This window comes from Rhipicephalus microplus, unplaced genomic scaffold (genome assembly GCF_043290135.1).
Source record: "Rhipicephalus microplus isolate Deutch F79 unplaced genomic scaffold, USDA_Rmic scaffold_40, whole genome shotgun sequence".
In the NCBI taxonomy this organism is placed as follows: Eukaryota; Metazoa; Arthropoda; class Arachnida; order Ixodida; family Ixodidae; genus Rhipicephalus; species Rhipicephalus microplus.
In genome coordinates, this window is record NW_027464613.1 from 1,567,882 (window position 1) to 1,583,754 (window position 15,873).

Sequence of the window (15,873 nt, forward strand, 5' to 3'; positions counted from 1 at the left end):
TTTAGTTTTTGAGTCTCTAGTTGTGAAGTTTCAAGTTCTGGAGTTTCGAGTTGTGGAGTTTCGAATTGTGGAGTTTTGAGTTGTGGAGTTTCGAGTTGTGGAGTTTCTAGTTGTGGAGTTTCTAGTTGCGGAATCTCTAGTTGTGGATTTTCTAGTTGCGAAACTTAAGGCTGTGAGGTTTCAAGTTGTGGAGTTTCTAGTTGCGCAGTCTCTAGTTGTGGAGTTTCTAGTTGCGGAGTTTCTAGTTGTGGAGTTTCTAGCTGCGGAGTTTCTAGTTGCAAGGTCTCTAGATGTGGAATTTCTAGTTGTAGAGTTTCTAGTTGTGGAGTCTCTATTTGCGGAGTTTCTAGTTGTGGAGTTTCTAGTTGTGGAGTTTCTGGTTGTGGAGTTTTTAGTTGTCGAGTTTCAAGTTTTGGAGACTCTAGTTGTGGAGTTTCTAGTTGTGGAGTCTCTAGATGCGGAGTTTCTAGTTGTGGAGTTGCTAGTGTTGGAGTTTCTAGTTGTGGAGTTTCAGGTTGTGGAGTTTCTAGTTGCAGAGATTCTAGTTGCGGAGTCTCTGGTTGTGGAGTTTCTAGTTATGGAGTTTCTAGTTGTGGAGTTTCTAGTCGTGGAGTTTTTAGTTGTGGAGTCTAGGGTTGTGGAGTTTAAAGTGGCGGAGTCTCAAGTTGTGGAATTTCTAGTTGTAGAGTTTTTAGCTGTGGAGCTTCTAGTTGTTGAGTTTCTAGTTTTGAAGTCTCTAGTTGTGGAGTCTCTAGTTATGAAGTCTCTAGTTTAGAACTTTCTAGTTGTAGAGTTTTTAGTTGTGGAGTGTCTAGTTGTGGAGTTTCCAGTTGTGGAGTTTCCAGTTGTGGAGTTTCGAGTTGTGGAGTTTCTTGTTGTGGAGGTTTGAGTAGTGGACTTTCTAGTTGCGGCGTCTCTAGTTATGGAGTTTGTAGTTGTGGAGTGTCTAGTTGTGGAGTTTCACGTTGTGGAGTTTCTAGTAGAGTTTCGAATTTTGAAGTTTCTAGTTGTCGAGTTTCTAGTTTGAAGTCTCTAGTTGCAGATTCTCTAGTTGTGGAGTCTCTAGTTTAAGAGTTTCTAGTTGAAGAGTTTTTAGTTGTGGAGTGTCTAGTTGTGGAGTTTCCAGTTGTGGAGTTTCGAGTTGTGAAGTTTCGAGTTTTGGAGTTTCTAGTTGTGTAATTTTGAGTTGTGGAGTTTCTAGTTGTGGAGTTTCTAGTTGCGGAATCTCTAGCTGTGGATTTTCTAGTTGCGTAACTTAAGGTCGTGAGGTTTCAAGTTGTGGAGTTTCTAGTTTTCTAGTTGTGGAGTTTCTAGTTGTGGAGTTTCTAGTTGTGGAGTCTGTAGTTGTGTAGTTTCTAGCTGGGGAGTTTCTATTTGTGGAGTATCTAGCTGCGTGGTTTCTAGTTGCGGAGTCTCTAGTTGTGGAGTTTCTAGTTGTGGAGTTTCTAGTTGTGGAGTTTCCATTTGTGGAGTTATCGTTGTGGACTTTCTAGACATGAAATTTCTTGTAGTCGAGTCTCTATTTGTGGAGCTTGTAGTTGTGGAGTTTCTAGTTGTTGAGTTTCTAGTGTTGGAGTCTCTAGTTTTGCAGTTTCTAGTTGTGGAGTTTCTAGATATGGAATTTCTAGTTGCCGAGTCTGTATTTGTGAAGTTTGAAGTTTTGGAGTTTCTAGTTGTGGAGTTTCTATTTGTGGAGTCTCTAGTTGTGGAGTCTCTAGATGTGGAGTTTCTAGTTGTCGAGTTTCCAGTTGTGGAGTATCTAGTAGTGGAGTTTCGAGTTGTGGAGTTTCTAGTTGTGGAGTTTCTAGTTGTGGAGTTTCTAGTTGCGGAGTTTCTAGTTGCGAAGTTTCAAGTTGTAGAGTTTCAAGTTGCGGAGTATCAAGCTGTGGAGTTTATAGTTGTGGAGTTTCCAGTTGTGGAGTTTCGAGTTGCAGAGTCTCTAGTTGTGGAGTTTCAAGTTGTGGAGTCTCTAGTTGTGGAGTTTCTAGTTGCCGAGTTTCCAGTTGTAAAGTATCTAGTAGTGGAGTTTCCAGTTGTGGAGTTTCTAGTTGTGGAGTTTCTAGTTGCGGAGTCCCTAGTTGTGGAGTTTCTAGTTGCGGAGTCTCAAGCTGCGGAGTTTCAAGTTGTGGAGTTTCTAGTTGTGGAGTCTCAAGTTGTGGAGTTTCAAGTTGTAAAGTTTCAAGTTGTGGAGTCTCTAGTTGTGGAGTTTCTAGTTGCAGAGTATCTAGTTGTGGAGCTTCCAGTTGTGGAGTTTCTAGTTGTGAAGTTGTGGAGTCTGTGGTTGTGGAGTTTTTAGTTGTGGAGTTTCTAGTTGTGGAGTTTCGAGTTGTGGAGTCTCTAGTTATGGAGTTTCTAGTTGTGGAGCTTGCAGTTGTGGAGCATCTAGTTGTGGAGTTTCCAGTTGTGAAGTATCTAGTTGTGGAGTTTGCAGTTGTGGAGTATCTAGTTGTGGAGTTTTGAGTTGTCGAGTTTCTAGTTGCGGAGTTTCTAGTTGTGAAGTTTCAAGTTGCAGAGTCTCAAGTTGTGGAAATTCCAGTTGTGGAGTTTTTAGTTGTGGAGTTTCTAGTTGTTGAGTTTCTAGTTGTGAAGTCTCTAGTTTTGCAGTTACTAGTTGTGGAATTTCTAGATATGGAATTTCTAGTTGCCGAGTCTGTATTTGTGGAGTTTGTAGTTGTGGAGTTTCTAGTCGTGGAGTCTCTAGTTGCGGAGTTTCTAGTTGCGGAAGTTCTAGTTGTGGAGTTTCTGGTTGTGGAGTTTCTAGTTGAGGAGTTTCAAGTTGTGGAGTTTCTAGTTGTGGAGTCTCAAGTTGTGGAGTTTAAACTTGTGGAGTTTCTAGTTGTGGAGTTTCTCGTTTTGGTGTTTCCAGTTGTGGAGTTTCTAGTTGCGGAGTCCCTAGTTGTGGAGTTTCTAGTTGCGGAGTCTCAAGATGTGGAGTTTGTAGTTGTTGAGTTTTTAGTTGTGGAGTTTCTAGTTGTTGAGTTTCTAGTTTGAAGTCTCTAGTTGTAGATTTTTTAGTTGTGGAGTGTCTACTTTAGGAATTTCTAGTTGAAGAGTTTTTAGTTGTGGAGTGTCTAGTTGTGGAGTTTCTAGTTGCAGAGTCTCTAGTTGTGGAGTTTCAAGTTGTGGAGTCTCTAGTTGTGGAGTTTCTAGTTGCCGAGTTTTCAGTTGTGGAGTATCTAGTAGTGGAGTTTCTATTTGTGGAGTTTCTAGCTGCGGAGTTTCTAGTTGCAGAGTCTCTGGTTGTGGAGTTTCGAGTTTTGGAGTTTCTAGTGTTGGAGGTTTGAGTTGTGGAGTTTCTAGTTGAGGAGTTTCTAGTTGCGGAATCTCTAGCTGTGGAATTTCTAGTTGCGGAACCTAAAGTTGTGAGGTTTCAAGTGGTGGAGTCTCTAGTTGTGGAGTTTCTAGTTGTGGAGTTTCTAGTTGTGGAGTCTCTAGTTGTGTAGTTTCTAGCTGCGGAGTTTCTAGTTGCAGAGTTTCTATTTGTGGAGTTTCTACTTGCGGAGTTTCTAGTTGCAGAGTCTCTGGTTGTGGAGTTTCTAGTTGTGGAGTCTCTAGTTGCGGAGTTTCTAGTTGTGAAGTTTGTAGTTGTGGAGTTTCTAGTTTTCGAGTTTCTAGTTGTGGAGTTTCTAGTTGTAGAGTCTCCTGTTGCGGAGTTTCTAGTCGGAGTTTCTAGTTGGGGAGTTTCCAGTTGTGGAGTTTCTAGTTGTGGAGTTTCTAGTTGTGGAGTCTCAAGTTGTGGAGTCTATAGTTGTGGAGTTTCTAGTTGTAGATTTTCTAGTTGTGGAGTATCTAGTTGTGGATTTTCCAGTTGTGGAGTTTCTAGTTGTTCAGTTGCGGAGTATCTAGCTGTTGAGTTTCTATTTGCAGAGTCTCTAGTTGTGGAGTTTCAAGTTGTGGAGTCTCTAGATGTGGAGTTTCTAGTTGTCGAGTTTCCAGTTGTGGAGTATCTAGTAGTGGAGTTTCGAGTTGTGGAGTTTCTAGTTGTGGAGTTTCTAGTTGTGGAGTTTCTAGTTGCGGAGTTTCTAGTTGCGAAGTTTCAAGTTGTGGAGTTTCAAGTTGCGGAGTCTCAAGCTGTGGAGTTTCTAGTTGTGGAGTTTCCAGTTGTGGAGTTTCGAGTTGTGGAGTTTCTAGTTGCAGAGTCTCTAGTTGTGGAGTTTCAAGTTGTGGAGTCTCTAGTTGTGGAGTTTCTAGTTGCCGAGTTTCCAGTTGTGGAGTATCTAGTAGTGGAGTTTCCAGTTGTGGAGTTTCTAGTTGTGGAGTTTCTAGTTGCGGAGTCCCTAGTTGTGGAGTTTCTAGTTGCGGAGTCTCAAGCTGCGGAGTTTCAAGTTGTGGAGTTTCTAGTTGTGGAGTCTCAAGTTGTGGAGTTTCAAGTTGTGAAGTTTCAAGTTGTGGAGTCTCTAGTTGTGGAGTTTCTAGTTGCAGAGTATCTAGTTGTGGAGCTTCCAGTTGTGGAGTTTCTAGTTGTGAAGTTGTGGAGTCTCTGGTTGCTGGAGTTTTTAGTTGTGGAGTTTCTAGTTGTGGAGTGTCGAGTTGTGGAGTCTCTAGTTATGGAGTTTCTAGTTGTGTAGCTTCCAGTTGTGGAGTATCTAGTTGTGGAGTTTCCAGTTGTGAAGTATCTAGTTGTGGAGTTTCCAGTTGTGGAGTATCTAGTTGTGGAGTTTTGAGTTGTGGAGTTTCTAGTTGCATAGTTTCTAGTTGCGGAGTTTTTAATAGCGGAGTTTCTAGTTGTGAAGTTTCAAGTTGCGGAGTCTCAAGTTTTGGAAATTCCAGTTGTGGAGTTTTTAGTTGTGGAGTTTCTAGTTGTTGAGTTTCTACTTGTGAAGTCTCTAGTTTTGCAGTTACTAGTTGTGGAGTTTCTAGATATGGAATTTCTAGTTGCCGAGTCTGTATTTGTGGAGTTTGTAGTTGTGGAGTTTCTAGTCGTGGAGTTTGTAGTTGTGAAATCTAGTTGCGGAGTTCCTAGTTGCGGAGTTTCTAGTTGTGTAGTTTCTGGTTGTGGAGTTTCTAGTTGAGGAGTTTCAAGTTGTGGAGTTTCTAGTTGTGGAGTCTCAAGTTGTGGAGTTTCTAGTTGTTGAGTTTTCAGTTGTGGAGTTTCTAGTTGTTGAGTTTCTAGTTTGAAGTCTCCAGTTGTAGATTTTTTAGTTGTGGAGTCTCTAGTTTAGGAATTTCTAGTTGAAGAGTTTTTAGTTGTGGAGTGTCTAGTTGTGGAGTTTCTAGTTGCAGAGTCTCTAGTTGTGGAGTTTCAAGTTGTGGAGTCTCTAGTTGTGGAGTTTCTAGTTGCCGAGTTTTCAGTTGTGGAGTATCTAGTAGTGGAGTTTCTATTTGTGGTGTTTCTAGCTGCGGAGTTTCTAGTTGCAGAGTCTCTGGTTGTGGAGTTTCGAGTTTTGGAGTTTCTAGTGTTGGAGGTTTGAGTTGTGGAATTTCTAGTTGTAGAGTTTCTAGTTGTGGAGTCTCTATTTGCGGAGTTTCTAGTTGTGGAGTTTCTAGTTGTGGAGTTTCTGGTTGTGGAGTTTTTAGTTGTCGAGTTTCAAGTTGTGGAGACTCTAGTTGTGGAGTTTCTAGTTGTGGAGTCTCTAGTTGTGGAGTTTCTAGTTGTGGAGTTGCTAGTGTTGGAGTTTCTAGTTGTGGAGTTTCAGGTTGTGGAGTTTCTAGTTGCAGAGATTCTAGTTGCGGAGTCTCTGGTTGTGGAGTTTCTAGTTATGGAGTTTCTAGTTGTGGAGTTTCTAGTCGTGGAATTTTTAGTTGTGGAGTCTAGGGTTGTGGAGTTTAAAGTGGCGGAGTCTCAAGTTGTGGAATTTCTAGTTGTAGAGTTTTTAGCTGTGGAGCTTCTAGTTGAGTTTCTAGTTTTGAAGTCTCTAGTTGTGGAGTCTCTAGTTATGGAGTCTCTAGTTTAGAACTTTCTAGTTTTAGAGTTTTTAGTTGTGGAGTGTCTAGTTGTGGAGTTTCCAGTTGTGGAGTTTCGAGTTGTGGAGTTTCTTGTTGTGGAGGTTTGAGTAGTGGAGTTTCTAGTTGCGGCGTCTCTAGTTATGGAGTTTCTAGTTGTGGAGTGTCTAGTTGTGGAGTTTCAAGTTGTGGAGTTTCTAGTAGAGTTTCGAATTTTGAAGTTTCTAGTTGTTGAGTTTCTAGTTTGAAGTCTCTAGTTGCAGATTCTCTAGTTGTGGAGTCTCTAGTTTAAGAGTTTCTAGTTGAAGAGTTTTTAGTTGTGGAGTGTCTAGTTGTGGAGTTTCCAGTTGTGGAGTTTCGAGTTGTGAAGTTTCGAGTTTTGGAGTTTCTAGTTGTGTAATTTTGAGTTGTGGAGTTTCTAGTTGTGGAGTTTCTAGTTGCGGAATCTCTAGCTGTGGATTTTCTAGTTGCGTAACTTAAGGTCGTGAGGTTTCAAGTTGTGGAGTTTCTAGTTTTCTATTTGTGGAGTTTCTAGTTGTGGAGTTTCTAGTTGTGGAGTCTGTAGTTGTGTAGTTTCTAGCTGCGGAGTTTCTATTTGTGGAGTATCTAGCTGCGTGGTTTCTAGTTGCGGAGTCTCTAGTTGTGGAGTTTCTAGTTGTGGAGTTTCTAGTTGTGGAGTTTCCATTTGTGGAGTTATAGTTGTGGACTTTCTAGACATGAAATTTCTTGTAGTCGAGTCTCTATTTGTGGAGCTTGTAGTTGTGGAGTTTCTAGTTGTTGAGTTTCTAGTTGTGGAGTCTCTAGTTTTGCAGTTTCTTGTTGTGGAGTTTTCTAGATATGGAATTTCTAGTTGCCGAGTCTGTATTTGTGAAGTTTGAAGTTTTGGAGTTTCTAGTTGTGGAGTGTCTAGTTGTGGAGTCTCTAGTTGTGGAGTCTCTAGATGTGGAGTTTCTAGTTGTCGAGTTTCCAGTTGGGGAGTATCTAGTAGTGGAGTTTCGAGTTGTGGAGTTTCTAGTTGTGGAGTTTCTAGTTGTGGAGTTTCTAGTTGCGGAGTTTCTAGTTGCGAAGTTTCAAGTTGTGGAGTTTCAAGTTGCGGAGTCTCAAGCTGTGGAGTTTCTAGTTGTGGAGTTTCCAGTTGTGGAGTTTCGAGTTGCAGAGTCTCTAGTTGTGGAGTTTCAAGTTGTGGAGTCTCTAGTTGTGGAGTTTCTAGTTGCCGAGTTTTCAGTTGTGGAGTATCTAGTAGTGGAGTTTCCAGTTGTGGAGTTTCTAGTTGTGGAGTTTCTAGTTGCGGAGTCCCTAGTTGTGGAGTTTCTAGTTGCGGAGTCTCAAGCTGCGGAGTTTCAAGTTGTGGAGTTTCTAGTTGTGGAGTCTCAAGTTGTGGAGTTTCAAGTTGTGAAGTTTCAAGTTGTGGAGTCTCTAGTTGTGGAGTTTCTAGTTGCAGAGAATCTAGTTGTGGAGCTTCCAGTGGTGGAGTTTCTAGTTGTGAAGTTGTGGAGTCTCTGGTTGTGGAGTTTTTAGTTGTGGAGTTTCTAGTTGTGGAGTTTCGAGTTGTGGAGTCTCTAGTTATGGAGTTTCTAGTTGTGGAGCTTGCAGTTGTGGAGTATCTAGTTGTGGAGTTTCCAGTTGTGAATTATCTAGTTGTGGAGTTTGCAGTTGTGGAGTATCTAGTTGTGGAGTTTTTAGTTGTGGAGTTTCTAGTTGCGGAGTTTCTAGTTGCGGAGTTTTTAATAGCGGAGTTTCTAGTTGTGAAGTTTCAAGTTGCGGAGTCTCAAGTTGTGGAAATTCCAGTTGTGGAGTTTTTAGTTGTGGAGTTTCTAGTTGTTGAGTTTCTAGTTGTGAAGTCTCTAGTTTTGCAGTTACTAGTTGTGGAGTTTCTAGATATGGAATTTCTAGTTGCCGAGTCTGTATTTGTGGAGTTTGTAGTTGTGGAGTTTCTAGTCGTGGAGTTTCTAGTTGTGGAGTCTCTAGTTGCGGAGTTTCTAGTTGTGGAGTCTCGAGTTGTGGAGTTTAAACTTGTGGAGTTTCTAGTTGTGGAGTTTCTCGTTTTGGTGTTTCCAGTTGTGGAGTTTCTAGTTGCGGAGTCTCTAGTTGTGGAGTTTTTAGTTGCGGAGTCTCAAGATGTGGAGTTTCTAGTTGTTGAGTTTTTAGTTGTGGAGTTTCTAGTTGTTGAGTTTCTAGTTTGAAGTCTCTAGTTGTAGATTTTTTAGTTGTGGAGTCTCTAGTTTAGGAACTTCTAGTTGAAGAGTTTTTAGTTGTGGAGTGTCTAGTTGTGGAGTTTCTAGTTGCAGAGTCTCTAGTTGTGGAGTTTCAAGTTGTGGAGTTTCTATTTGTGGAGTTTCTAGCTGCGGAGTTTCTAGTTGCAGAGTCTCTGGTTGTGGAGTTTCGAGTTTTGGAGTTTCTAGTGTTGGAGGTTTGAGTTGTGGAGTTTCTAGTTGAGGAGTTTCTAGTTGCGGAATCTCTAGCTGTGGAATTTCTAGTTGCGGAACCTAAAGTTGTGAGGTTTCAAGTGGTGGAGTCTCTAGTTGTGGAGTTTCTAGTTGTGGAGTTTCTAGTTGTGGAGTCTCTAGTTGTGTAGTTTCTAGCTGCGGAGTTTCTAGTTGCAGAGTCTCTGGTTGTGGAGTTTCTAGTTGCGAAGTCTCTAGTTGTGGAGTTTCTTGTTGTGGAGTCTCTAGTTGTGGAGTTTCTAGTTGAGGAGTGTCTAATTGTGGAGTTTCTGGTTGTGGAGTTTCTAGTTGAGGAGTTTCAAGTTGTGAAGTTTCTAGTTGTGGAGTCTCTAGTTGCGGAGTTTCTAGTTGTGAAGTTTCTAGTTGTGGAGTTTCTAGTTGTTGAGTTTTCAGTTGTGGAGTTTCTAGTTGTTGAGTTTCTAGTTTGAAGTCTCCAGTTGTAGATTTTTTAGTTGTGGAGTCTCTAGTTTAGGAATTTCTAGTTGAAGAGTTTTTAGTTGTGGAGTGTCTAGTTGTGGAGTTTCTAGTTGCAGAGTCTCTAGTTGTGGAGTTTCAAGTTGTGGAGTCTCTAGTTGTGGAGTTTCTAGTTGCCGAGTTTTCAGTTGTGGAGTATCTAGTAGTGGAGTTTCTATTTGTGGTGTTTCTAGCTGCGGAGTTTCTAGTTGCAGAGTCTCTGGTTGTGGAGTTTCGAGTTTTGGAGTTTCTAGTGTTGGAGGTTTGAGTTGTGGAATTTCTAGTTGTAGAGTTTCTAGTTGTGGAGTCTCTATTTGCGGAGTTTCTAGTTGTGGAGTTTCTAGTTGTGGAGTTTCTGGTTGTGGAGTTTTTAGTTGTCGAGTTTCAAGTTGTGGAGACTCTAGTTGTGGAGTTTCTAGTTGTGGAGTCTCTAGTTGTGGAGTTTCTAGTTGTGGAGTTGCTAGTGTTGGAGTTTCTAGTTGTGGAGTTTCAGGTTGTGGAGTTTCTAGTTGCAGAGATTCTAGTTGCGGAGTCTCTGGTTGTGGAGTTTCTAGTTATGGAGTTTCTAGTTGTGGAGTTTCTAGTCGTGGAATTTTTAGTTGTGGAGTCTAGGGTTGTGGAGTTTAAAGTGGCGGAGTCTCAAGTTGTGGAATTTCTAGTTGTAGAGTTTTTAGCTGTGGAGCTTCTAGTTGAGTTTCTAGTTTTGAAGTCTCTAGTTGTGGAGTCTCTAGTTATGGAGTCTCTAGTTTAGAACTTTCTAGTTGTAGAGTTTTTAGTTGTGGAGTGTCTAGTTGTGGAGTTTCCAGTTGTGGAGTTTCCAGTTGTGGAGTTTCGAGTTGTGGAGTTTCTTGTTGTGGAGGTTTGAGTAGTGGAGTTTCTAGTTGCGGCGTCTCTAGTTATGGAGTTTCTAGTTGTGGAGTGTCTAGTTGTGGAGTTTCAAGTTGTGGAGTTTCTAGTAGAGTTTCGAATTTTGAAGTTTCTAGTTGTTGAGTTTCTAGTTTGAAGTCTCTAGTTGCAGATTCTCTAGTTGTGGAGTCTCTAGTTTAAGAGTTTCTAGTTGAAGAGCTTTTAGTTGTGGAGTGTCTAGTTGTGGAGTTTCCAGTTGTGGAGTTTCGAGTTGTGAAGTTTCGAGTTTTGGAGTTTCTAGTTGTGTAATTTTGAGTTGTGGAGTTTCTAGTTGTGGAGTTTCTAGTTGCGGAATCTCTAGCTGTGGATTTTCTAGTTGCGTAACTTAAGGTCGTGAGGTTTCAAGTTGTGGAGTTTCTAGTTTTCTATTTGTGGAGTTTCTAGTTGTGGAGTTTCTAGTTGTGGAGTCTGTAGTTGTGTAGTTTCTAGCTGCGGAGTTTCTATTTGTGGAGTATCTAGCTGCGTGGTTTCTAGTTGCGGAGTCTCTAGTTGTGGAGTTTCTAGTTGTGGAGTTTCTAGTTGTGGAGTTTCCATTTGTGGAGTTATAGTTGTGGACTTTCTAGACATGAAATTTCTTGTAGTCGAGTCTCTATTTGTGGAGCTTGTAGTTGTGGAGTTTCTAGTTGTTGAGTTTCTAGTTGTGGAGTCTCTAGTTTTGCAGTTTCTTGTTGTGGAGTTTTCTAGATATGGAATTTCTAGTTGCCGAGTCTGTATTTGTGAAGTTTGAAGTTTTGGAGTTCCTAGTTGTGGAGTGTCTAGTTGTGGAGTCTCTAGTTGTGGAGTCTCTAGATGTGGAGTTTCTAGTTGTCGAGTTTCTAGTTGGGGAGTATCTAGTAGTGGAGTTTCGAGTTGTGGAGTTTCTAGTTGTGGAGTTTCTAGTTGTGGAGTTTCTAGTTGCGGAGTTTCTAGTTGCGAAGTTTCAAGTTGTGGAGTTTCAAGTTGCGGAGTCTCAAGCTGTGGAGTTTCTAGTTGTGGAGTTTCCAGTTGTGGAGTTTCGAGTTGCAGAGTCTCTAGTTGTGGAGTTTCAAGTTGTGGAGTCTCTAGTTGTGGAATTTCTAGTTGCCGAGTTTTCAGTTGTGGAGTATCTAGTAGTGGAGTTTCCAGTTGTGGAGTTTCTAGTTGTGGAGTTTCTAGTTGCGGAGTCCCTAGTTGTGGAGTTTCTAGTTGCGGAGTCTCAAGCTGCGGAGTTTCAAGTTGTGGAGTTTCTAGTTGTGGAGTCTCAAGTTGTGGAGTTTCAAGTTGTGAAGTTTCAAGTTGTGGAGTCTCTAGTTGTGGAGTTTCTAGTTGCAGAGAATCTAGTTGTGGAGCTTCCAGTGGTGGAGTTTCTAGTTGTGAAGTTGTGGAGTCTCTGGTTGTGGAGTTTTTAGTTGTGGAGTTTCTAGTTGTGGAGTTTCGAGTTGTGGAGTCTCTAGTTATGGAGTTTCTAGTTGTGGAGCTTGCAGTTGTGGAGTATCTAGTTGTGGAGTTTCCAGTTGTGAATTATCTAGTTGTGGAGTTTGCAGTTGTGGAGTATCTAGTTGTGGAGTTTTTAGTTGTGGAGTTTCTAGTTGCGGAGTTTCTAGTTGCGGAGTTTTTAATAGCGGAGTTTCTAGTTGTGAAGTTTCAAGTTGCGGAGTCTCAAGTTGTGGAAATTCCAGTTGTGGAGTTTTTAGTTGTGGAGTTTCTAGTTGTTGAGTTTCTAGTTGTGAAGTCTCTAGTTTTGCAGTTACTAGTTGTGGAGTTTCTAGATATGGAATTTCTAGTTGCCGAGTCTGTATTTGTGGAGTTTGTAGTTGTGGAGTTTCTAGTCGTGGAGTTTCTAGTTGTGGAGTCTCTAGTTGCGGAGTTTCTAGTTGTGGAGTCTCGAGTTGTGGAGTTTAAACTTGTGGAGTTTCTAGTTGTGGAGTTTCTCGTTTTGGTGTTTCCAGTTGTGGAGTTTCTAGTTGCGGAGTCTCTAGTTGTGGAGTTTTTAGTTGCGGAGTCTCAAGATGTGGAGTTTCTAGTTGTTGAGTTTTTAGTTGTGGAGTTTCTAGTTGTTGAGTTTCTAGTTTGAAGTCTCTAGTTGTAGATTTTTTAGTTGTGGAGTCTCTAGTTTAGGAACTTCTAGTTGAAGAGTTTTTAGTTGTGGAGTGTCTAGTTGTGGAGTTTCTAGTTGCAGAGTCTCTAGTTGTGGAGTTTCAAGTTGTGGAGTTTCTATTTGTGGAGTTTCTAGCTGCGGAGTTTCTAGTTGCAGAGTCTCTGGTTGTGGAGTTTCGAGTTTTGGAGTTTCTAGTGTTGGAGGTTTGAGTTGTGGAGTTTCTAGTTGAGGAGTTTCTAGTTGCGGAATCTCTAGCTGTGGAATTTCTAGTTGCGGAACCTAAAGTTGTGAGGTTTCAAGTGGTGGAGTCTCTAGTTGTGGAGTTTCTAGTTGTGGAGTTTCTAGTTGTGGAGTCTCTAGTTGTGTAGTTTCTAGCTGCGGAGTTTCTAGTTGCAGAGTCTCTGGTTGTGGAGTTTCTAGTTGCGAAGTCTCTAGTTGTGGAGTTTCTTGTTGTGGAGTCTCTAGTTGTGGAGTTTCTAGTTGCGGAGTGTCTAATTGTGGAGTTTCTGGTTGTGGAGTTTCTAGTTGAGGAGTTTCAAGTTGTGAAGTTTCTAGTTGTGGAGTCTCTAGTTGCGGAGTTTCTAGTTGTGAAGTTTCTAGTTGTGGAGTTTCTAGTTTTCGAGTTTCTAGTTGTGGAGTTTCTAGTTGTAGAGTCTCCTGTTGCGGAGTTTCTAGTTGGGGAGTTTCCAGTTGTGGAGTTTCTAGTTGTGGAGTTTCTAGTTGTGGAGTCTCAAGTTGTGGAGTTTAAACTTGTGGAGTTTCAAGTTGTGGAGTCTATAGTTGTGGAGTTTCTAGTTGTAGATTTTCTAGTTGTGGAGTATCTAGTTGTGGATTTTCCAGTTGTGGAGTTTCTATTTGTTCAGTTGTGGAGTATCTAGTTGTTGAGTTTCTGGTTGCAGAGTCTCTAGTTGTGGAGTTTCAAGTTGTGGAGTCTCTAGATGTGGAGTTTCTAGTTGTCGAGTTTCCAGTTGTGGAGTATCTAGTAGTGGAGTTTCGAGTTGTGGAGTTTCTAGTTGTGGAGTTTCTAGTTGTGGAGTTTCTAGTTGCGGAGTTTCTAGTTGCGAAGTTTCAAGTTGTGGAGTTTCAAGTTGCAGAGTCTCAAGCTGTGGAGTTTCTAGTTGTGGAGTTTCCAGTTGTGGAGTTTCGAGTTGCAGAGTCTCTAGTTGTGGAGTTTCAAGTTGTGGAGTCTCTAGTTGTGGAGTTTCTAGTTGCCGAGTTTCCAGTTGTGGAGTATCTAGTAGTGGAGTTTCCAGTTGTGGAGTTTCTAGTTGTGGAGTTTCTAGTTGCGGAGTCCCTAGTTGTGGAGTTTCTAGTTGCGGAGTCTCAAGCTGCGGAGTTTCAAGTTGTGGAGTTTCTAGTTGTGGAGTCTCAAGTTGTGGAGTTTCAAGTTGTGAAGTTTCAAGTTGTGGAGTCTCTAGTTGTGGAGTTTCTAGTTGCAGAGTATCTAGTTGTGGAGCTTCCAGTTGTGGAGTTTCTAGTTGTGAAGTTGTGGAGTCTCTGGTTGTGGAGTTTTTAGTTGTGGAGTTTCTAGTTGTGGAGTTTCGAGTTGTGGAGTCTCTAGTTATGGAGTTTCTAGTTGTGGAGCTTGCAGTTGTGGAGTATCTAGTTGTGGAGTTTCCAGTTGTGAAGTATCTAGTTGTGGAGTTTGCAGTTGTGGAGTATCTAGTTGTGGAGTTTTGAGTTGTGGAGTTTCTAGTTGCGGAGTTTCTAGTTGCGGAGTTTTTAATAGCGGAGTTTCTAGTTGTGAAGTTTCAAGTTGCGGAGTCTCAAGTTGTGGAAATTCCAGTTGTGGAGTTTTTAGTTGTGGAGTTTCTAGTTGTTGAGTTTCTAGTTGTGAAGTCTCTAGTTTTGCAGTTACTAGTTGTGGAGTTTCTAGATATGAAATTTCTAGTTGCCGAGTCTGTATTTGTGGAGTTTGTAGTTGTGTAGTTTCTAGTCGTGGAGTTTGTAGTTGTGAAATCTAGTTGCGGAGTTTCTAGTTGCGGAGTTTCTAGTTGTGTAGTTTCTGGTTGTGGAGTTTCTAGTTGAGGAGTTTCAAGTTGTGGAGTTTCTAGTTGTGGAGTCTCAAGTTGTGGAGTTTCTAGTTGTTGAGTTTTCAGTTGTGGAGTTTCTAGTTGTTGAGTTTCTAGTTTGAAGTCTCCAGTTGTAGATTTTTTAGTTGTGGAGTCTCTAGTTTAGGAATTTCTAGTTGAAGAGTTTTTAGTTGTGGAGTGTCTAGTTGTGGAGTTTCTAGTTGCAGAGTCTCTAGTTGTGGAGTTTCAAGTTGTGGAGTCTCTAGTTGTGGAGTTTCTAGTTGCCGAGTTTTCAGTTGTGGAGTATCTAGTAGTGGAGTTTCTATTTGTGGTGTTTCTAGCTGCGGAGTTTCTAGTTGCAGAGTCTCTGGTTGTGGAGTTTCGAGTTTTGGAGTTTCTAGTGTTGGAGGTTTGAGTTGTGGAATTTCTAGTTGTAGAGTTTCTAGTTGTGGAGTCTCTATTTGCGGAGTTTCTAGTTGTGGAGTTTCTAGTTGTGGAGTTTCTGGTTGTGGAGTTTTTAGTTGTCGAGTTTCAAGTTGTGGAGACTCTAGTTGTGGAGTTTCTAGTTGTGGAGTCTCTAGTTGTGGAGTTTCTAGTTGTGGAGTTGCTAGTGTTGGAGTTTCTAGTTGTGGAGTTTCAGGTTGTGGAGTTTCTAGTTGCAGAGATTCTAGTTGCGGAGTCTCTGGTTGTGGAGTTTCTAGTTATGGAGTTTCTAGTTGTGGAGTTTCTAGTCGTGGAGTTTTTAGTTGTGGAGTCTAGGGTTGTGGAGTTTAAAGTGGCGGAGTCTCAAGTTGTGGAATTTCTAGTTGTAGAGTTTTTAGCTGTGGAGCTTCTAGTTGTTGAGTTTCTAGTTTTGAAGTCTCTAGTTGTGGAGTCTCTAGTTATGGAGTCTCTAGTTTAGAACTTTCTAGTTGTAGAGTTTTTAGTTGTGGAGTGTCTAGTTGTGGAGTTTCCAGTTGTGGAGTTTCCAGTTGTGGAGTTTCGAGTTGTGGAGTTTCTTGTTGTGGAGGTTTGAGTAGTGGAGTTTCTAGTTGCGGCGTCTCTAGTTATGGAGTTTCTAGTTGTGGAGTGTCTAGTTGTGGAGTTTCAAGTTGTGGAGTTTCTAGTAGAGTTTCGAATTTTGAAGTTTCTAGTTGTTGAGTTTCTAGTTTGAAGTCTCTAGTTGCAGATTCTCTAGTTGTGGAGTCTCTAGTTTAAGAGTTTCTAGTTGAAGAGTTTTTAGTTGTGGAGTGTCTAGTTGTGGAGTTTCCAGTTGTGGAGTTTCGAGTTGTGAAGTTTCGAGTTTTGGAGTTTCTAGTTGTGTAATTTTGAGTTGTGGAGTTTCTAGTTGTGGAGTTTCTAGTTGCGGAATCTCTAGCTGTGGATTTTCTAGTTGCGTAACTTAAGGTCGGGAGGTTTCAAGTTGTGGAGTTTCTAGTTTTCTATTTGTGGAGTTTCTAGTTGTGGAGTTTCTAGTTGTGGAGTCTGTAGTTGTGTAGTTTCTAGCTGCGGAGTTTCTATTTGTGGAGTATCTAGCTGCGTGGTTTCTAGTTGCGGAGTCTCTAGTTGTGGAGTTTCTAGTTGTGGAGTTTCTAGTTGTGGAGTTTCCATTTGTGGAGTTATAGTTGTGGACTTTCTAGACATGAAATTTCTTGTAGTCGAGTCTCTATTTGTGGAGCTTGTAGTTGTGGAGTTTCTAGTTGTTGAGTTTCTAGTTGTGGAGTCTCTAGTTTTGCAGTTTCTTGTTGTGGAGTTTCTAGATATGGAATTTCTAGTTGCCGAGTCTGTATTTGTGAAGTTTGAAGTTTTGGAGTTTCTAGTTGTGGAGTGTCTAGTTGTGGAGTCTCTAGTTGTGGAGTCTCTAGATGTGGAGTTTCTAGTTGTCGAGTTTCCAGTTGTGGAGTATCTAGTAGTAGAGTTTCGAGTTGTGGAGTTTCTAGTTGTGGAGTTTCTAGTTGTGGAGTTTCTAGTTGCGGAGTTTCTAGTTGCGAAGTTTCAAGTTGTGGAGTTTAGAGTTGCGGAGTCTCAAGCTGTGGAGTTTCTAGTTGTGGAGTTTCAAGTTGTGGAGTCTCTAGTTGTGGAGTTTCTAGTTGCCGAGTTTTCAGTAGTGGAGTATCTAGTAGTGGAGTTTCCAGTTGTG